The sequence below is a fragment of the Rissa tridactyla genome, chromosome 21 (genome assembly GCF_028500815.1).
Source record: "Rissa tridactyla isolate bRisTri1 chromosome 21, bRisTri1.patW.cur.20221130, whole genome shotgun sequence".
NCBI lineage: Eukaryota > Metazoa > Chordata > Aves > Charadriiformes > Laridae > Rissa > Rissa tridactyla.
In genome coordinates, this window is record NC_071486.1 from 2,059,729 (window position 1) to 2,082,038 (window position 22,310).

The window sequence follows — 22,310 nt, forward strand, 5'->3', positions numbered from 1 at the left end:
GCCCTGCCCCGCACCCCCGGCACCCTGCGGGCACCCCCTTCCCATCCCCAGCCCAAAGAGGGGGGACCCGATCCGTTCCCCCCACCCAGCAACACGCCGAGGGGCTTCGGTCCCCTCCCGGGGAGCATCCTTTGATGCTCAGCATGTCGCAAGTGGGGAGAGTTGTTTGGTTTTTTTTTCTTTCCTGGCAGCACCGCTGCCTTAGAAAGAGGGGGGTTTTTTTCTGCCCTTCCCCCGGGAAGGCGAAATGTAATTTTTATTATTAATTTTGGGGTTTGCCTGTCTGTTTCAAGTCACCGTTTTCAAGCCGCGGCGGGGCTGTGGGTAATGGAAAGCAGACAGCGGCCGCCGGAGCCGCCAACAGTTGTTTTGAATCAGCGTTTCAGCTGAAGTGCTGGGGATTTTTTTTTTTTTTCTGTATAAAAGAGAGAGCGTGTGTCTCTATAGAAGAGAGTGTGCATGTGCCTGTGCGTGTGTCTGTGTGTGCACACGTGTGTGTTTGCACACGTGTGTCCCTGTGCATCCCCCCGGCAAAATAAATGGAGCACCGAAGCCGAGCCAGCCCTCCACCGAGGCAGTTTCAGTCCGAACCCAAATTTGCATTTCAGACTTTCCTGCAAGAAAGCCAAAATTTGGCTTTGAATTTTTTGTTTTTCTCCCTTCAATTGATCTTCTTATGCAAATAGTTCAATTTTGGTCAAATGGGATTTTTTTTTAAGGCAAAAGCCTCCTCTGCAGGTCCCAGCACTGGGAAACGCTCCGTCCCCAGGAGATGTGCACCAGGGACAACATGCGATCTCTGCACCCGGCTGTGCCCATCTTCTCCCCAGCCCCTCTACAGGTCCCTGTTTTCCCAAACCCCCCCAACGGCAGAAGAGCTTTAATCCCCAGCCACGTGCCAAGCGGGGCTTAGGCAATTCAGGGAGTTCCCGGTTTGGGAAAAAGCCTGACCACAGTGGTCGGGGAGAGGCGAGAAGGGCGACCACGCTGCCGTTCCCACACCGGCCGGGTGGTCCTGCCGCGACGGAGGTTAAAACCCCTCCACCAGCCCCGCTGTAGCTCATCACCGTGGTTATTTTTAACCATCACAGCCTCCAGAAGGTAGAGGGGAAAAAAAAAACAGAAGAAAAGATCAAACTTATTTATGCTTTAAATTAGAAACAAGCTGTACAAAATATACAAACCTGGGAGGGGAACAACAACAAATAGTGGTGTAAGAGCTGTAAATGGCAGATTGACCCAGTGGACGGGGTCTGAGCGAGCCAAGCCCATCGTCCTCTTTGCCGACAGAGGGGGAAAACCCTCTGCCCCTAGAAATCAGGGAGGTTTCCTGGGGGAATGAGCCTTGGCAAGATCCTGCAGATGAAAAGGTGGACCTGGCTGTGGGACCTCCCAACCCAACACAGCCTTGACCTGCCTGCTCTGCCTCCATCTCCACCAACCTCCCGGTGCCGCATGGCCACCGACGCGTTTGTCACACCAGCAGTAAGGCAGCAGCTCGGTGTGGACACTGGAAGACGTTCACCCGTGATCACAGGCAGGGACACTCCTTTCCAGGCCATGTCACCTTGCCCCAGACTTGGACACATGTCCCTTGTTGCCATCTCCACCCTTGGCTCTAAGCCCCACTTTTGAGTCCCGTTTTGCTTGAGGCTGCAGATCTCCTGGGATGAGGGAGTTGGGGCAACGGGTCCCCAGTCTTGCTCCCCCATCATTCCTACAGTGCTAGTTCCTAATAGTGCTAATCAGCAACGTGCTCCCAGCAAGAGCATCCACTCCTCCTTTCCAACACAGGCATCTCCCAGCCATCCCAAACCCCAGATAAAGCGGAAGCAAAGCCCTGGAGCATCATTAACCCTTGAGCTGCCCATGTTTCTTGTAGGTTGAGCAAAATTCCTGGAAAAAACAGTTCACATCCAATTTTGAGGCTCTATTTTCCGCAGGTTTCATGATCATGAAATAACCATCGTCTCCTCACTACGTACATGTGTGTAGCAGTTAAAAACTTGTCTGGCTCATCTCTTTCCTCTGCTCGGATTTCTGCCAATAAATCGCTGTCATCTGGTCTAAGGCAAACAAACAAGGCTGCTTTAAGCCATAAACATTTATTGATGACAAAAGGCTCGAGGCAACAAGGCTTAACTTCCATAATTGCAACAGTTTCCTCTGGATCTCAGTCAGGGGCAAACTCTTCGGAAATTATTGAGAGAGCCGCAGACCTTTGGGATGCTGCTAGGAAAAGCCCTTCCCTTAAAACCCAGAGGAGGATTAAGCCTTTAGCCCCCATCAGCTGCAACACAGCAGCAGACATTAACCCCTGAGCTCCGGGCAGCTTCGGTCCAGCATCACGCTGGCTCAAAGGATTTCTCCGGGGGCTACAGCCTGGTGGCCCCAGGCACCGCGTGGCGTCCTGGCCCTGTTTACTCCTCCGCTGCTTCCCCGTAATCCTATCAAAGCCAATTAAGCTGTGCCAGACGAGCAGGCAGAGTGCGGCCGGAGGGACAGATCACCTCCTCCCTGGTGAAGTCCCCTCAGCTCCTTCCTTCTCCTGAGGTCCCCGGCCAAGGTTTGGCTCAGCATCGGGGATACAGCAATAGCATCACCTCCTGCTTGGCATCAGCCAGCGCCAGCCCCACGCGTGTTCCCTGGAGGGGTTTGCACTGCACCGAGCCCCACATTTGTCAAGCAGCAACAGAGGTGGCCAAGGTCACATCTCAAAACCAGGAGGCTTGAGCACAAGGGCAGAGGCAGGGAAATAAAACCCCAGCGGAAGGGACATCTCCGCGATGTCCGACCCGGCCGGCACTTTCCTGCGAGCTGGGAGCTCACTCTGCGAGGTGCAGCATCAAACCTGCTCCTCAAGGCTGTGGCTTTTCTGTGAAATGCAAGATGTCCCAGTCCTCCCTCTGCAAGTTTCTCTCCACTTTTTCACCCAGCTCTTCTGCTGCATCGGGTCTCAACAAATTTAATTTAATTCCTAATGGCCATTTAAGAAATCCCCCTGGGCAATGATCTACAAGCTGACCTACAACATCAGATGCGGTTTCTACAAAGAAGCAGAGCAACCATCACTCTTTAATGGCCTTCTCAGGGCAGATTTCCAAGCAGAGGGGACACACAGCTTCCCTCTTCCCACAGTCAGATCCAGACCACGAGGGGACACCTCACCCCACCCCCCCCAGCATCCCTCCCCAGGGGCACATGGGCTGTAGAAAACATCTCAGGACCTTCACCATGACCCTCAGCTATTCCCAGCCATGGGAATACCAGACAGGCACACCCAGAGAGGGTGCCTTAGCACCCTGCCTCCACCTTGAAACCTTGCCTCCTTCTTGCTGAACCCCATCACCTCTCGAACAGCCTTTTGGGGGTGTCCTTCTCCCCCCAGCCCCCGCCTTGTCCCCCCTTAGCACCAGGCAGCTGGGCAGAGCCATAGGGCATCCAGGCCGGCCGCTGCAACGAGCGGGCTCTCACCCGCTCTCCCCTCCCTCCCGTCTGAATGGGAACCCTGCCTCCATTGATAAATCTGGGACAAATCTGCTATTCTTTATTTCGGAGGATCAGAAACCTTTCAGCGCAAACGCTGTTACAATAATACCTTAATGCACTGTAAATGTATCGTCTCTCCTCCCACAGTGGGGAACGTGCAAAGCCCCGACTGCTGCGTCAAGGCAGCGCAGAATTAACTCACTGGCGAGGTTTCTCCTCTCATCTCGGAAACACGAGCTCTACCTCTGCCGCTCAGAGACGTAACGCGGACAAACGTTACAGACAAAGGCTCGAGGTTGTCACTCGGGTCACTAATCACTGCCTGGAACCTCTGCAGAGAGGGCTGCGGAGGACTGTTGGCATCAGATAGACAGTTCAGCATCAACCCAACTTTTCAAGCTTAACTTGGAGCAATCCATGTGTTATACAGCCAAAACAGACGAACGGATGCTCTAACCCTGCTCTGTTTCAGCCAGGTTCAGCTTCTTGCCCTCCCTGGAGCCTTCAACTGGTCCTTCCCTGCTTTAATTACGATTATTTGCTCAGCCATGGAGGAATAAGTTGAACAAGGCGACCTCCAACTCCAGGCTGACCAGTCCTGCCATCCTCACCTTCTCCCTTGCAGAGACAGGAGGTGGGAGCGTCCCCGCAGTCCCCGAGGCTCACACCCTTCCAGGAGAGCCGTGCTGTTACCCCAACGTACACTGAGATGGGGTCACCGACCCCATTCCCAGAAATCAGGCATCCCATCTCATCTCCTCGTCAAGCCACAAAAGCAACCGATGACGGTTACGGCTCTGGGGTAACCTCAAGGGTAATTTCCACCGATGCCACCCAGGGAAGCGGCAGGAGGGATGGGAACTGAATCTCGATTTCCCAGGATGAATTCAGCGCTCTAACACAGTCCCGATTCCTGTCCTCGTCTTAGTCAGGCTCCGGGTGTAACTAACTCAGTCGTGGAGTGAATCCTTCAATCTCTCTGTGCCTCAGTTTCTCATCTGTACATTAAGAGAATATTTCTCGCCTCCCACCTAGAGTCTATTTAAATCCTACACCAGAAGCCTTTCGCTGCGCTCATCATTGCAGAAAATGAGAAAGATACTGAAATTTGGAAGAGGGAAGAAAATTCAAGGCTGGCTGAGTACTGCGGCTTGCTGAGCCCTCAGCTCAGGTGAAGAGCATCGCTGCGAGCTCCGCAGGGATAACTGATGCCTCTCTTGAAGAGGGTGTTAGCACCAAGCCCAAGAGCACCCCAGATACCCCGGGATCCTCTCCGACTGCTGCAGTCCAGCTACCGAAGGCAGCACGTCTTTAGAGAACAGTCATTACAGTTAATAGATGGGGGGAAATGAAAATTGAACCGCTAACCCAAAATAACTGAGCGTGGACAGGAGCTATTTTTCATATTTTTTTCCACGACGCTGTGGATTTAGCAAGAGTATTACTGGGCCAGCAAAGAACAAGATTTGGTGGTTAAAAAAGATCAGCCAAGTTACTCTGCATCGCTCCGTTGTTTCGCTCGGTGACTCCGTCGGCTTTAACAGAGCTGCCTGAGCTAAATCCCATCCAACCGTTTTTGGATCTAGGGGTTACAACTCAGGATATACTTAGACCTATTTTAATATCCTAAAAATGTGATTAACTGGGTGGGATTATGGTGGCCAAACAATGTTAATGCAAATTCCACTGTAATGGGGATCATGTTCCAAGGCCTTCACAATGACAGCAAAATGATACCCAGCGACTTCTTACGCAGCTCCAGTTGCACGCCATTATTTGGTCATTAAGATATAAGATTACATTGACAACGCAATTTAACCACAAATCCAGGGAGACAACGGGGCAACGTTACTGTGTTTTCATTACGAAGGCAAAAATGTCCGCGGGAGGGGAAGACGACCTGGATTTCAGTGACGGGGAGGAGGAAAAGCCAGGGGACTCCTTGGGGACTCCAGGCGATGCTGGGAGAACGTTGGTGCCAAGTCAGACCCGGCCTCGGCGTAAAGATGCGAAACCCCCAATTTCTGGCAGGAAAAAGCGTGGCGCGGGTGAGGAGTGACTGCTCGCCCCCTGAATAATTTATCCCATGGATGTCACTTCTGGTTGGGGTTGGTGACAGCCACCCAGCGAGGCGGCACGAGGCCAGGGACAGCCTTCGCAGCCTCCTTAAGCCGAGCGAACCGCAACGTCACCCCACGGCAGCGAAAACTCTCGATATCAGCCCCTACAACCAAACCCAGCCACTGCTCTCCCTCTAAAGGAATGGGGCTGGAGCAGTTTGCCCCAAAATACGGGATCGGTCTCTTCACAATAGCATTTTAAGTTGAGTTTTCAGATGATGCTCAAGATACTCAGGATGAATTGCTGTCTAACTCCCTTCAGCTGCACAAAGAACTCTTTTTAATACGATTTTGCTTTGCATAGAAAATACTGGAGAATCTCTAAGTCACCGCTGTGCCACAAAGCACCCCTTGTACAGATTAAAATGTTTATTTTTAGAACATGTGCTCTTCACCTTTTTCCCCACTCTTTAGCCTGTTATATTCAGAAAAATAAATTGCACCACAGAAAGAAAGTGATTTTTCCTGTGTTGGGTAGCTGGGATGGAGCCTGCCTCAACCCTCCTCCACCCTGGCACCAGGCACCGTGGCCTCCCAGCAATTAGATCAGTGGGAGCTGAGCGCGGAGGAGATTTATCGAGGGCACGGAGCTGCCTCCCCCGAGCACAGGATCCCCGTGACAGCCGCAACGCCGTCTGGAAAGGAGGCGAGGACTTTCACGCTGTGTTTTGTCTCTTGGATTTCTCCGCCTTTCCCCAATCCTCCCAATTTTTTCCGTGGCTTTTCATTTGCTGGTCAAGCGAACATCGTGTCAGAGAGGAGAGAGATGAAATCTGAGCTTGCAGGAGTCTGATCGACACAGCCCGGGAGCAAAGAACGAGGGATGAGGCATCGGCATCACATTGTATTCAAGTGGGATGCGACTTAGGAAAAACTAGGAAAAATTTTTACACTGAAAGGGTTATTAAGCATCGGAACAGGCTGCCCAGGGAAGTGGCTGAGGCACCATCCCTGGAGGTATTTAAAAGACGGGTAGACAGAGTGATTAGAGATACGGGTTAGTGATGGTTTTTGTCAGAGTTGGGCTGATGGCTGGACTCGATGATCTGAAAGGTCCCTTCCAACCTGGGCGGTTCTGTGATTCTACGATTCTATGACTTCCATCAGCCTCATGTCACTGGCACCTGTTGGGGAAGAGCCACCATCTAGCAAATCTGGGGCCAGCAAGGAGCTAGCACCAGGAACGCAAGCATCAATACGTTCAGCCTGGGGACAAGCCACCTCTTGGAGAACTAGGTTTGTCCCCCAGAGCACCCCAGTCCCCTAAGGGCTGGCGGGACTGGGGCGGCCTGACCCAGCTGGGTGGCCACAGCCCCCGTGCGACTCTGTGAAACCGAAAAGCCAAAGCGAGGAAGTGCTCTGGTGTGCACCAAAATCACACAACAGATTTTGCCGGAGGTGAAACTGTTGGTGGTTAAAATGGGGAACCAGAGGGGTAGGGGAGAGCTGAGAGGGGACAGGAGAGCCCTTCAGCAGCTCATCGCTTTACGCCTTCTAACAAACACAGGAGCAAACTCACTGTGGTATCATTTTTCTGAAGCCAACAAACTTCCATCAAGAGTTGGATAAAGCGATGGAAAGAAACAGGGTGTCTACAGCCCGGCTGCGATGGGAGAGCCGCGTTGCAAAGACAAGGATGCTCCAGTGAGCTGCGTCCCCCAGCGACACGGTCCTAGGTCCTCAAGCTCAAAGGAAACGGCTAAATAGAAAATTAAAACTTGCACAGGTCACCGGGCAAAACACATTACTGCAGCCCCGGCTTCCTGGCTTAAGTGAATTAGTTAATGTTTGTATAGTGCTTTGAAACACACACAAAAAAAAACCCCACCCCGCATTAAGTGCTAATATGGTCATCATTCACTTTCTAGCTGGCAATCCAGGGGAAATTCTCTCCTGCCTGAGGGCCTTTCTGTCTGCCCTCCCCAACCTCACGGCCAGTTTAACCCTTGACCACCAGCGCTGCGAACTGGTTTGTTATAAAAAGCCCTCCCCCAGCTGTAACGTTATTATATGGGGGTTACTTTCTGCAGGGGAGAGGCATTTGCGCAGGGCCTGCAGTTTTCCAGCCCAGGCAGTGAGTTTGTTTGGGTTTAGCTGTAACATCTGGATGCTGAGAGATCTGCGTTTAGCTGTAACGTCTGGATGCTGGGAGATCTGCAGAGCCTGCAGGTAAAGCTGGAGCTCCTTAGCGCTTCCCAGCTGTTAGGCAAAGGCTTCATTTCTAGCTGGGAAACCCAAATCGGCAAAAATTTGGAGCAAAGGAATCTGTGCAGCGTCACGGGGAGTCTGCAGGAGAGCTCAAAGACCTGAGCCCTGCAGCTCAACCCTGTGATTTATTTTTAAGCACATTTCCTGCTTTTTAGCTACAGCAATTCTTCTCCGGGATCCCCCTTCTCACACAGCCCGTGTCCGAGAAACCCTGAAAACCTGCTCAGGAATCCCCTGGTATCACAGGGCGTTTGCAAGGAGGAGAAACACACTGAAAACGGGGTAGCAGACGAGTCAGTTTTTGTCTTCTTAACCCCTCTCGTTGGGACCAGGCAGTGCCATGCTGGGTGGTGGGTGACACAGTCCTGCCCGCACATCACCCATGGGTGCCCCAGGGGCCGCGTTCGTTTTGCTGACCAACAGTCTTTTTTGGCAAAAGCTGATAATAAGGAACAAGATCTGCCAACGACGCAAGATTCTCTCAAATGACTTTTCTTACACAACCTCTAAAGCAAAAGTAAAAGCCGTCATGTTCCTCTTTTCCATTTCTCTAAGCCCGAAATGACAATATAACCAATTTAGTTTTCTTTGGAGGGGGGAGCTTCCCAGTGCTTGGCTTTTTTTTTTTTTTTCTTTCTTTGATATATTAGGAAAAACAGGTCCTCGCTCAGCCTGGGGACACCAGGAAGGCTGATCCGCTCTGTCACCTGTGACAGTAACCCCAGCAACAGCTCGGCTGCCGGCAGAGGCAGGAGAGGATGGAGGATGCTGACTCACTGCCTGCTTCGCTTTCGCAGCTCACCCTTCATAAAAAGCCTTGCTGGAAGAGCCTTGCTATTCTCTTCCTCTAACCTTCCCCTTAAAAAAAAAAAAAAAAAACAAACAAAAAAAACCAAACCCCAAAGCTAAGAAACCTCAATTATAAACGACGACATGAAAAAGAAAGTATCAGTGAGCATCAAGGAAAAGTTTAATTCCACGAAGGAACTCATTTCGGTTCAAAAGGCACTGCCCGCCGTTCCTTCGCTGAAGTCATTACAAACAGAAACGACTCCCGAGACGGAAGGTTTAGCTGCAAATATAAATCACTATAATAATAAATTATTAACAGCCTGGAGATAGCAAGAAAGGGGAGGAAATTGAGAAGATCTTCTTAAAAAAAGAATTCTCCCCCAAATGGCTGAAAGTCTCTTTTCTCCTTTCCTTCGACCTTATTTCTTTGCCTGCTGCTTGCTTTCTTTTTTAATGCAAATCTTGTGCTTTCTCTGCTGCTTTGTTCCCCTTCTTGTCTTGGGGAAGCACAGAATGAGATCCAGAACAGCCAAGAGAGAGGAAATCAGTTGACTTCGCCTTTTTCTCACAGCTTTTCCTCCTGGTAAAGTCATTTTGGCTGGAGAGCGATGGGAACACGGTGCAGGCAGAGCACGGAGATGCTGGTGGGAGCGGGACCCAAGGGCGGCTTCCAGCATCCCGGGGAGGGAGCCCAGACATCACCGGGGTCCCCACCAGGACACAATTCTGCCACTGCCCCCTTGGGAGCACAGCTATGCGACACCCCTCCTCGTCTATTTACAGCACTTGAATTTGGCGATGAGTTTTTAATTGCCAGGATTTATTTCTGCTTTTGATTAATCCGTTGGGTCCATCACAAGGAGTGTGTTTAGGAACTCCTGAGAAACCCCTGCACCAAAAGTAGCATGGGCAGCAGGTCGAGGGAGGAGATTCTGCCCCTCTGCTCCGCTCTGGGGAGACCCCACCTGGAGTACTGCATCCAGCTCTGGAGTCCCCAATGTCAGAAGGACACGGAGCTGTTGGAGCGGGGCCGGAGGAGGCCCCGGAGATGCTGGGAGGGCTGGAGCCCCTCTGCTGTGGGGACAGGCTGAGAGAGCTGGGGGGGTTCAGCCTGGAGAAGAGAAGGCTCCGGGGAGACCTTCCAGCCCCTGCCAGTCCCTAAAGGGGCTCCAGGAAAGCTGGGGAGGGACTCTGGAACAGGGAGGGGAGCCATGGGACGAGGGGGAAGGGTTTTAAACTGGAAGAGGGGAGATTTAGATTGGATATCAGGAAGAAATTCTTGGCTGTGAGGGCGGTGAGCCCCTGGCCCAGGTTGCCCAGAGAAGCTGTGGCTGCCCCATCCCTGGAGGGGTTCAAGGCCAGGTTGGACGGGGCTTGGAGCAACCTGGGCTGGTGGGAGGTGTCCCTGCCCAGGGCAGGGGGTGGCACTGGATGATCTTTAAGATCCCTTCCAACCCAAACCATTCTGTGATTCTATGAAAGCTGCCTGGATGGTGTTGCCAGATGTGGTGATGTCTGGGCTGGGCTCCCTCTCCTGCTGACCCCAACTCCTGTCACCCAGGAGCAGATGAAAGGCCCTTGCCCTTCACTTGAAGGGTGTTTCCAGCCCTCAGGCAGAGCAGAGCCAGCAAAAACCCAGCACAAGACATTATTATTGTTATTATCTTCCAAAAAACCTCATGAGGTGCCTGATGATTTCGGGGAGGGGGAAGAGCAGAGGGTGAGATCTGACTCACGGCTGGGAAACGCACGCGGGTGGCAGAGCCTGTTAAGAGAAAAATCAACTCAAAAGATGCCTCCTTGCTCCACAGTTATCGTCAGCCAGAATTTAACAGGGAAATCCTGCGAAATCCTCCAATTTCTGCAACACATACAACCATGTTCGGCACTGCAGGAACCCGACAATTCCAGAACCCAGGGGATGTGGATAACATGGGTCTGGGGATATGGTGGGATATTGAAGAAGCTCTGCCGGCCACATAGACCCTATATAAACCCTATATAGACCCTACACACACCCTTCTTCCCAGCTCACCCACGCTCAGGTGACAACCACCACCTAGAGATGAGCCTCCCTGGAGCCCCTGTGCCATAAAACCAGGTCTCTCGGTGCCCACCAAGCAGCATCTGTGCCATGGAGATGCTGCCGGCAGGTCCAGCCTCCTCCTCCTCCACGGAAAATGGGTGAGAAAACGTGTTTTTCACCCCATGCCCTCTGCGAAGGGGTTTCAGGCTGTACCTGCCTGTGTCTATTGTCTGCCGCCTGCCTTACGCGGGAGCTTTTAATAGCTCCATTATGGCAGCAAAGACGGTGCGAGGCATCTCTGCAAAGCCGAATTGGAAATGCTTTTTAATGAGGATGATTCACGGTAGCTCCCAGCCCCGGTGTCAGCCGCGGCTCTGCGGACGGGGTGCTGCCTTGCACTGACATTTCATCATGAGGGAGCTGGGAAGAAAAGCTGACGGCTACCGGCAACTCCCGGCTTTTTGCAGCATGGAGGAGAGACTGAGGTTTGGACTTGAGGCTGTTCTCTGCTCATTTGAATCTTCAAAGCAAAGAGGTAAAAGGGGTTTTGAGCTCCAAAGTTTGCAGAAATGCCCCAAAACATGATGTGAACAGCGCTGCAACCACCTCCTCCGCCAGCCTGACTCAAGAAGAGGGATAAAGCCACAGAGCAGGGACAGGAGAAGGTCCTGGACCTGTGTTTTGGAGGCTGCTTCCCCATTTAAAGATACCTGAACTGCAAATCAGGGTCAGGGAAAAGCCTGGAGGCTCAATAGAGTGCCCACATCTGGGTCTGGTTTAGCCCATCATTCATTAGTCCATTAAACAGATGACTTTGGGACTATTTCCCAAGGTGATGCACAAAATTTTGGGGGAAAAGGACTAAACCAAACATCCCCTTATCCCTGTCACCAAGGCTCTGCAATGCCCACGGGGAATGGTTCCTCAGTCTCCCCGTCTGTAAAATGGGCTGCAGGTATTGACCTTCCTTCGTGGAGTGCCCTGAAATCTAGGGAAGACGTGATTAGGGTGGCGATTATCATTCTTTACACCACCCTAATGGCATTTTAGAGCCCATCCTGGTTGTGGCTGGATTTCGACATTTGTTAGAAAGAGATAAAAGCTTTTTTTGCCGGTTGGTCTGAAGGCTTTCAGGCTCTCTTTGATGTGCTGTGGCTAATAGCCCCTTCATTTGATTAATTTTCATTTCTGCCACATTTCTGGTCTTTAAGAGCTGCCACACAGACTTTGTGAATGGATAGGAAGAGACGGAGCAGCGATTCCCCCCCGAAAGCTGCTCCAATTCTCATTAATACAAATCCCCACAGGGTGAACTCCCAGCCCCGCACTTGTGTGCGAGGAAGCCCAAAATAGTAACGTTTATAATAATAATAAATAAGGGGGCGGGTGCTAGAAACGATGAAGTGCCTCCGATGGATTTTGCGTGTGTGTGTGTGTGTGTGTATGTGTGCGGGAAGGTCCCAAAACGCAAGTGACAGCAATAATCGAGGCTTTTGTCAGAGCGTGAGTGTTAGGAATAATTGAATCGCTGCCTTGTTACATACGGACCGATTTAGACCCTCATTATGCATTTGGCAAGCACTTAGCATAACGAATCAATTTAAAACGGCACATGAGACTCAAGTAATTCATAATGAAACTCCAAATCAAGATTACAAGGCAAGACTAAGCCTCCCCAGCTCAAATTAAGGGGATGGAGAGGCAGCCCATGATGAAGATGAGCTGGGGGTGAGGAAGAGGCTGGAGGAAGCCTCGAAGGCTCTGCCACCACCTCCCGCGTGGCCTCGGGTCAGGAATTTAAGTCTCCTGGGGCTCTGGACCCTTGTACCAAAATTGCACATGTGGTATTCCAGTTTCAGAGGGTGTTTTCTGTCTGGCTCCTTTCACAAATGAGAGAGGCAAGGTCTGGTCTGAGGTCGCTGTTGGGTGTCCTGTCTCACGGCTTCTCCTCTCTTGCTAGTCAAGAAACAGCCCCAAATCTAACTAGTTTCTCCTCCAGAATTTACCCCGCCAAAGCCCCTTTCCACCATGGCATACTGCAGCTCTGCCATCCCTCTCTGCTGAGCCGCTATAATTCCCTGCCTCCCAAATACCACACAGTTTAACGGGCTTAAAACCGTGAGGTGGGGGAAGAGGCAGGAGAGGAGCCGCGTGGGCGAGACGGGGTACCCACGACAGGATTGAGGTGGAAACCAAGCACGTACATGCAGAAAGGCTTCACGAACACCCCTACGCAGGTGTATGCAACAAAGCCAGCGCTTGGTGGCAAAACTTAAGAGGAGAAAGGACCCGGCTGCAGCCCACGAGGCGCGGAGCAAGGCAGAACCTGGCATAAGCCGAGCTCGAGTCCGGCTTTAGACACCCAAGGCATCAGGGAAATGTAACAGCACGCTCTCAGAGCAGCTGTCTGCTGAGGCTTTACCTCTGTGCATTTTAGGAATTATCCAGCTGGGATTAAAAATGCCTCCCACCCCTTCATATTTAAATATAGGTTTTCAGGCTAACCAAAAAAAAAAAAAAAAAAAAAAAAGACAGAGACAAGGCTTTGCTCAACTAGAGCTGAATAATTAGGGATGACTAATACGACGTGCTGTGGGAAAGCGCAGAAGAGGCTCTTGCCAGGATGCAGACCCTGGCTGACAAAGCCTACGATATCCACCGGACAGGTCATCCGGGGCTTCTGGGGTACTGCTGTTGCAAGTTTACGGCCTCTCTTTCTCCCGAGCCCTCAAACCGGCTGCTTTGCTCTACCATAGAATCACAGAATCCTAGAATCGCCTGGGTTGGAAGGGACCTTTCAGATCATCGAGTCCAACCATCAGCCCAACTCTGACAAAAACCATCACTAACCCGTATCTCTAATCACTCTGTCTACCCGTCTTTTAAATACCTCCAGGGATGGTGCCTCAACCACTCCCCTGGGCAGCCTGTTCCGATGCTTAATAACCCTTTCAGTGTAAAAATTTTTCCTAGTTTTTCCTAAGTCGCATCCCACTTGAATACAATGTGATGCCGATGCCTCATCCCTCGTTCTTTGCTCCCGGGCTGTGTCGATCAGACTCCTGCAAGCTCAGATTTCATCTCTCTCCTCTCTGACACAATGTTCACTCGACCACCCGTCTCCTCCTGTCCCTTTGTTCCTGGTCCCATATACACACCAGAGCCAAGCGGGTGCCCTGCGGGACACAGGCACAGCCGGGAAAGCTGGAAACTCAAACTTGGCTGGGACACTTTGGTTACTTGGGGAAAAGAAAAAAAGCCCATCCCAGTAAATTTACACCCAAGCGACAGCCAGGGAGCCTCCAGCGCAGGGGCAGCGGGAGGAAGATGCTCCTGCGGAATCCCTTTGCTCCAGGCGGTCCCCAGTTAATCCCATTTCTCCCCCTGGGAAGATTAGGAGGGAAATTTTTCATAGGTAATTCCAAATCTCTGCTCCTTGTGTTCAGCCCGACATCGCATCCCAGCTCCCGGCTTAACAGCATCGGTCACCTCAAAGGTATTTTCCAACCTTGCTGCTCCATGCAGTAATTCCCAGTTATGTAGCATGATGAAAGGAAGTTACTAGGCTCCCGAAAGGCAGATGCAATCCTTAATGTCTGTATTATAATGTAAACATTGCTACGAAAAATATTTCGGATCCTTCGACATTCCCAGCGCTGCTGAAGTTGCTACCCATACAGACATTAGGTATGTGCAGCAGCAGCTCCAAGGCTATTTTCGAAGATCTCGGGGGAAAAAAAATGGAGATCTGTGTGTGCACGCACATTTGGTGAAAGAGATTTCAAAGAACAGCATCGTATCCAGTATCACGGTAGAATTATTTTGCCTGAAAGGCATCTCTGGAGGGATGCTGTGCAGGTGCAGAGGAACTCTTAAAGCAGCCAAGCTTTGCGCAAAAAATATTCACGGAGACTTGGTATAAATTGTGACAAATCAAGCTGCTACTTTTGTGTTAAGTTTCCCTAGACATTTTTTCTGTTTAAATTAATGCTTAAGTTCTTAGAGGTTCAGGATTTATCCCGCGAAGTGTAGAGATGAAGCTACAAGATCCTTTACAAGGCTATTTTGTCTATTTTTCAACATATAGCACCTAAATATTCTCTTCTTAGTATTACATTGATGATGCAATAGCTTATACTGTCTTGTTTTGTACAATATTCTGCTAAAACGCTACACGTTATAGTTAAGGCAGAACAGCAAATGTTTGATGAGGAACATAAAGGTTTGGTGGGATGGGCCCTGCCGTCTCCAAAGAGCTGTCCCTGAAATCACAGCAGCTTTCCCAAGTTTTAGCAAAATTAAGGTTCCTACTGCCCAGGTGCTTGCTTCTATCTCCCATTACAGTAGCTGGATCCACGAGGATCTTTACATAAAATGCCCCAAAGCAAGTCTTTCTCATCTTCTCATTTTTCTCAAAATGATCCTTTTTTGCCGAAAACTCTTAGGTGCTAAACGCAGTTGTTTTCTGCTGCTTCTGATACAACTCAATAGAAGATGGGAGAAGTTCGTTTCCCAAAACGTGTTCGTAATGCTGCTACCTAAAATACATCATAGGAGTCAAAACCAGAATGAAACATTCCGATCTCATTCAAGTTTGCCCATCCTTATAAATTTATTGAGAAAATCCCAGAAAAGGTGAGGAGGGAAAAAAATCAAAGGGGGAAATCATGGGAAATGGAAAACTTGGTTCACCTCCAGCTCTAAGGGATGTACTGCAAACAGAGTGTCCCTTTCAGTGAAAATACAGGATTTAGGGCATCTCTAGCGAGACGAGAGAGTTCGGATAGAAAATGGTGAACTTGAAACCGGGCGGGAGCGTGCGTGTGCATGCACACGCGTGTTCACAACGGGTAACTGGGACACGGGGGAGTGCGGATGGTGCGTTTTATTAGAAATTCATGTGCTCCCGTGACGGTTCTTCGTTAGTATTCTGCGAGCTGCATCCAGGGGGGGACTTTTTCCCCAGGACGTGAGGAGCCAGCTCCTCCACGGAGGTGCACAACCAGTTTCAGGGTCATGATGTTGAAGTTGGTTGAAAACCAAGGCCGGACGGTGCAGGATTGGTGCATCTTCTGTGGTCCCAGCGAGTTGCCGTGAGTCACCCAGAACAAGAGCAGGTTTATAGGTTGTCACGTAACCTCCTCCTGCCATTTTGTGGCTATGTAGGACACGCAGCCTCCAGGGAGGCTCCAATGCTGATCTAGCATTCTTCATTTACCGCCGTTTTGTGCTGCAACATGTCGGTTGGCAGATGGGTTATCTGGGCCAAATCCTGCACTCGGGGATACCCAACGCATCTCTCGATGACTTCATTAAGCCGCCTCATCTTGCCGAGCAACACAGGCGACGTGACCCTGGGGTCTGTGTGCAGCTACTGGAACAGCCTCCCATGTGTCCCACGTGTCCCCGGCAAGCTGTCCCGGCACACGGCCACAGGGCATGGTGCGGGGACGGCGTGGCAAGGGGGGACACAGCCACCCACGGCGGGGATGTCCCTCTCAGCATGACAAGGAGCGTGTGCCCACCCCAGGCACTGGGAAGGGCGGAAGGAAAAGGATGGACGGTGGGGGCGTTTGTCAGCTCCCCTGCGTGTCGGTTTGGGTTTTTTTAAGTTAAAGGACAGGCTGGGCAAGACAGATTTCAGCTCCTGCTTGTTGTACTGAGCATTTACCCTGAAACCTCCCCAAATGCCAGATCTTGAGAGAAGCCAGGTTGCAGCTGCATGTGTTCAGCCTGTAAGTGCAAATGATTATAAACCCTTTCCTAAGGAGAACCTACCCTTCCATCCCCCACCATCCGCACAAATCGATCTCCTCTCTCTTGCTGGGGAGAGGAGTTGACCTTATTTCCAGCTCTCCCACCTCCGGAGCGATGAGGGAAGGTGACACGGTTCGGAGACCCAGCTGTGGCGTGCGGTGTTGGGAGCCGGTGCTTTGGGCTTCATTAGAGCATCCTGCAAGAGCCACACTAAACTACAAGGGGTGAAATTTTTGGCACCCATTGCCTTCTGCAATGGGCTCTTCTAAAAAGCTGACTTGCTATGAAAGCACCCAAAAAGAGCTTCACGCTAGTAAAAAATCTTTTTCCTGGTAAAAGACTGTTCCAGAATACCAATAGCCTAAGTTTAGCCACTTCTTGGGAAACATCCCCCAAACTACGTCCCCAAAGCACAGACTAAATCCATTCTGGTTTGACAAAGAGTTTAAGAAAATGATCTGGGCTTCCCCACATCTGGTTCGGCGTTAGTACAAAACACAGATTTAAAGGCCAGCAGGAAGGCTTTTCATTGTGTCTTTTTCCCTGTTTGAAATAAAACAACTTCTTGCCCGGTAATTCCCACATCAAGCCTGGTTTGCAGCAGGGCTGGAGATCTTTAATGTCACACCTCATCTCAGTGCAAAATTTCCACTACTTTTTTCCATTCCCCCTTTATTCCACGGCTGAGTTTATTTAGCTACATCCTACAGACACTCCCATAAAGAGCCCCTTAAGTGCTGCGGCAGATGATAGTCTTTGAACTGCAAATCTTCGGGCCTCAGCTCAAAAGATGATGGAAAAGGAGCCACCATTTAAAAGAAGGAGAGAAGAGGAGGAGCATCTCCCTGCCAAGTATTTTAGCACTTGAGCCTACCGGATACAGACAGGCAGCTTAGCCCAGCTTTGTATGAATTCTTTTTGAGATGCAGAGTTTGAACGAAAAATGCAATTTTGCTCAGGAAGAAAACTTTTATCTCCATGAGGCAGCCGAGGAAAAGGCTGCACCACGGCCTCGGCACCACCCTGGAGCAAACACAACAATCAGCCGTGGCCATCTGAAGTCGAGGAGTTTGTTTCTTATCCTATTTTAACACCAGCTGGGTCCAGGTGGCAGAAAGACGGAACAAATGCCGTTGGCCCAAGCTGTTGATTTAATTTCTATTTGTCTCCTTCAATTTTGTTCAACGCTGAACCTATGGCTTTTGATACATCCCACGAAGATGCTGCACTGCTCTTCTTGGGAAACGCTTCTCTGCATTATCCAAGCAGAGCAAGCTCAGCAGTGACCAAATCCTTTCTGCTCCTTGCATTAATCCCCACTCTCTCCATTTTACCTAATAATCTCTGCGTTGCTCTATTTATACTGCTCTGCTGACCTCCAGCTATACAGGCTCTCCTGCACTCCCCGTCTAGGAAAGGCAGGGATTAGGCTTGTGAATTTCTCAGTCGTGCAGGCGTATACCCAGGTGATGTGTTCAAAATCCTGGCTTCACATTCGCAATCATCTCATCTGTTCCTTCTTCCCCCCCCCCCCCCCCAGTTTTCTGAGACAGTGAAAAATCGTGTGACCTGTGGGGTTTGGGGGACAAACTGCCACAGCAGCTCCCAGCCCCATCTGCAAAGGTGGGTGCCCAGGAGCGATGCTGGGGACAAAAGCTGAGGATCCCCCGGGTGGCCTTTTTGCCCCTCATCTCAGACCGACCCGACTATAAATAGAAGCAGAGAAAATAAAAGGAAAAAAAGACTATTTTTAGCCAGCATTGGGTGGATGGGAAGGTTCACTTCTGAGGCTCGAAGACCAACCTTTGCAGGTCCAGGAACTGGGGCTCAGCCGAGCGTAATGAGTTCCTCCAGAAAACCTGCTGCCCTTGGTTATGAGCTCTGCTTTCACACAGATGCTACAGGACTCGGCTCTCTGCCTCGCTAGTCGGGAAGTCTGTCCTCAGGGAGGCTGTGAAGACACACAGACACCCAGCCTGGTCCCCTTTAGACACCTCCCTACACGCACACACGATCCCCGTCTCCTTCTCCGAGGCAACACGCAGAGCCCCGATGCCTCCCGACTTCTGTTCGTGTGCCTGGGGGGTGTGCGCGTGTGACAGGCACAGAGATGTTTTCCAGAAAGCAGAAAACCTCACAGATTTCCCTGAGTCTTCCCCCAGACGCCTTCAGCTCCCAACCAGACTCTCTTACAGAGCCACATGCATTAAAATCAGATGCAAATCTCCCCGCTGCAGAAACACCCGACTGATACGAGCCTTTGTTCCTTCCCAGGCATAATTGCAATGTGAGGAATGCTCTCCTCTAAGAGAAATGTCTATTTAACCTCCGCATTATCTAGAGGTGGTTAAACTCCATATGTCCATCTGCAGCAGCTGATAGGGAAACACTGAAGGAAGCTGATAGCATCTTTCATTTCTCATCAGTAACCCCACGGCTAGCCTGCTGCCAGCCGCCTTATTTTCCATTGTACAAGGCACCAGCTGCATCATTCCGGGTCCTAACAGCCCACTTTTATATCTATTCAGAGCCTGTCATTTCTACCAACATCATTAACGACAAGATTTGGGACAAAATGTTTTGCACCTTGGTTTTTTGTTCGTTTTATAGTCACAGCTGGGAGAAGGAGGTTTGTTTTTTGCTTTGCAGAGGAAGCTGCTAGGAGAATGACAAGCCTTTGTTCTTCCTAGGGTGCTCAGAGAATTGGCACTTCCAGAATTCAAGTCCTTGGGAGGCCATTCAGACCCAAGGCTGTTAAGAAAATTGATTATAAATTCCATTAAGCAAGTCGAGGCGAACCGAAGCTGGCAGCACTGACTGCCAGCCCTGCTTGCCTCGAACCGACACTCCCAAAAGCCTGAGAAATCCAGGCATCAGCTTTGAGAAAAACCCTTTCTGCAAAGTTCAGCCACGCAGCAGAATAGTCCTGACCCAGAAACCCCGGGGCCAAGCCTTAGATTTGGCCCCCACATCTGTGATACGTCCATGATAGTCATGCAGCATGAGGCAGCCCAGCTGGGGCAGAGCCTCCACCCAAACCCATTTATCCCTTCCCAGATTAACAAAACATCTTGCAAACTCTCTAGCAAGAGCTGGGAAATGAAGGGCAGCAAACAAGCAAAGTCACCACCCATGTCCTCAGTAGCAAGCCTGGCACTGGGATGAAGATGGGGCACTGAAATAGCACTGAAATCCACTGCATCGGATGCTCCACGCTCCTGCAAGGACCCCGTACCAAGGAGAAACTGTCCCTCCTTGCCACAGGTCCTGGCTCACCACGAGATGTGCCCATAACTCCTGGAGAGCTTTTCTGGAGAGCCTGAGAAGCACTGCGTCACCACCAGCAGCCAACGTGCATCCCTAGCATGGTAAGGAGACATCTCTGGGCCTTTCATCAGTCCTGCACGCCATGGGACAATCTCTTCCTCTTTGGGCTGATGCTGGTAACCCCCACCACAGTAAGTGCAGAGTGTATCCATCCTCACTCAATACTCAAAAGCCCTCCACCAGGCTCTGCTGCCCACTCTGTCAGGTCTTGCCTGCACACCTACCAAAAGACCACTTTTGTTCCAAAAAGCTACAGTTGAAAGTGCTAACCTTGCTCCAGAGACAGGACACTGAGGCACAAGGTTTCCTGCAGTAGCCTCATCTCAGGAACTATGAGCAGATCTCTCACATCTGACCTCAACGTCCTTGCCACTAAACCACAGCCACCTCTCAGCCCAGCAAGGCACACGCTTACAGCTGCCAGGGGGAACCAAACAGCAGCACGTTTTGGTTACCTTTGCACAAAGGCGGCTGAATTCTCCCCATTTCCATTGCTTATGCTGCAGCAGGATCTATTCCCAACCCAAGCGCCTGGCCAACATCATCTCACCAGGTGAGATGTGATGGGGGATGTGTGACGCACCAGTACGCCTCTATTTTAAGGTGCTGCTGTGCGACTGCTGGAGAGGTGTTTTTCTTTTTCCAAATCTTCAGCGGTGTGAACATAGCATCAGGGAGAAGGTGGAGACGGCCACTCCATCAGAGTGCAGTCACGCGTTTTGCTGTGCAATGGGAATAACACTCACATTTGCAACCCTGAGTCATCACAGACACACAGAATCATAGAATCACAGAATGGTCTGGATTGGAAGGGACCTTAAAGCCCAGCCAGTGCCACCCCCTGCCCTGGGCAGGGACACCTCCCACCAGCCCAGGTTGCTCCAAGCCCCGTCCAACCTGGCCTTGAACCCCTCCAGGGATGGGGCAGCCACAGCTTCTCTGGGCAACCTGGGCCAGGGGCTCACATGGAGAAAGCAGCCATCCCATCCCATCCCATCCCTTCCCAGCCAGCCCGGGGCATGGAGGAGAGCTTGGGATGGGAGAGCTGATGATTTCTCAGGGATGAGAGAATCGAGTGCCCAGTAACATGCAAAACTCTATCACCCCTTGGTGTCACTGGTGCCTGACGACAGCATCTTCAACCACTTCCATCTGGCCACCTAGAGACCACCACCCAAACCCACTGGCTAGGCAAGAGCAGATCTCAGTTCCCAGCTCAGAGCTGACTGTTCTGTTCCCATCCCTATTCCAGCAGCTCCAGTTTTCTTTCTACCCATTCCGCCAACTTACACACCCGGGCACGCAGCTGAACTCCCGGAGGGGAAAGGTATGTGCCCCACCAGCCCTGCCATGAGAAGACACATTGTGCTCAGGTCCCTTCCTGGCCCACAGTTATTTGTCTTCTGGCGTTTGGGAGGGTTATTAATACAGAAGCAAAACTAAGCAGACAATAAACGCACAGTGTTAGAGCAGCAGCACATGTTGTTTCAGGAAACTTAAAAATCCTGTCAACAGGGACTTCAGCCCAGAGGTGGCTAACCCCGGTCTGTTCAGCAGGGTTGTATTTATTTTTAATAATAGTTCTTCTATTAAATCTGCCGTCATTGGAGGTTGCAGAGACAGGAAAGTAAAAAAAGGGGATATTGAACCTGCAAGCCCAGGCAAGTAAAAAAAGGGGATATTGAACCTGGAAGCCCAGGCAGGGACCTCCACTGTTTTCCTTATCCTCATCAAAATAATCCTAAAAACAAGAAAAAGCTTGTCTCCCCAGCCTCCCGTCCTTCCATTTGCAGGGGGGGTCCACAAACCCTTTGGCAGACCCGGTACAGCAAAGGAGAGAGCCCTATACACTGACCTGCCTCTAATAACCGAGTAAAACCACGTTTATGGGATTAGCTCAGATAATCCCCGGTAAATGCAGTTTTGTTGCACCGTGTTTGGATTCAGAAAACAACCGAGCACAAAAACGAGGACAAAAAGCAGAGGTTTATATATTTGGAACTCAACAGGGAGAGGCTGGGAGGGCAGGTGATGGTAAATGCTAAAATCCAGCAAGCAACTAAAAATTGAGCCTAGGGGAGAATTTACGGCAGAGGAAGGTAGTTGAGGGAAGGTTTCAGGGTTGCTGCCTTTACACCTGGCTGTACATTTCATGCTCAACCCTGTGACACCCTCACACAGCAAGAGAAATGGGTCTGAAGGTGTCATTTTAGCTCAGATTGGACCCAAAGCCCACCTGAAATAGGCTCAGATGGGGCTGTTATACACAACAAGATGCTTCCCCACCTCTCCATGGCAAACTTCAATGGGGAGACCAGCAATGCCCAGTACCCCAGTGCAGCACTGCTGCTAGTGAGAATGGATTTAATAACTCGGCTGATGGACCAGACCCCCTGGGGATGCCTCCACTCCCCCTCTACATGCTCCAACATACCCTGCTCCCTGCTGTGCCCCAAGCTGCACTTCCCCCGTCAGGAAACCCGCAGCAAGGGATGCTCCTTCCCATCCTGACGCTGAGGACCTCACAATGGAAAGAGCATGACGCCATCCAGCGCGTCTGCAGCCCCATGAAGAATGCAAATCCCTTCTGC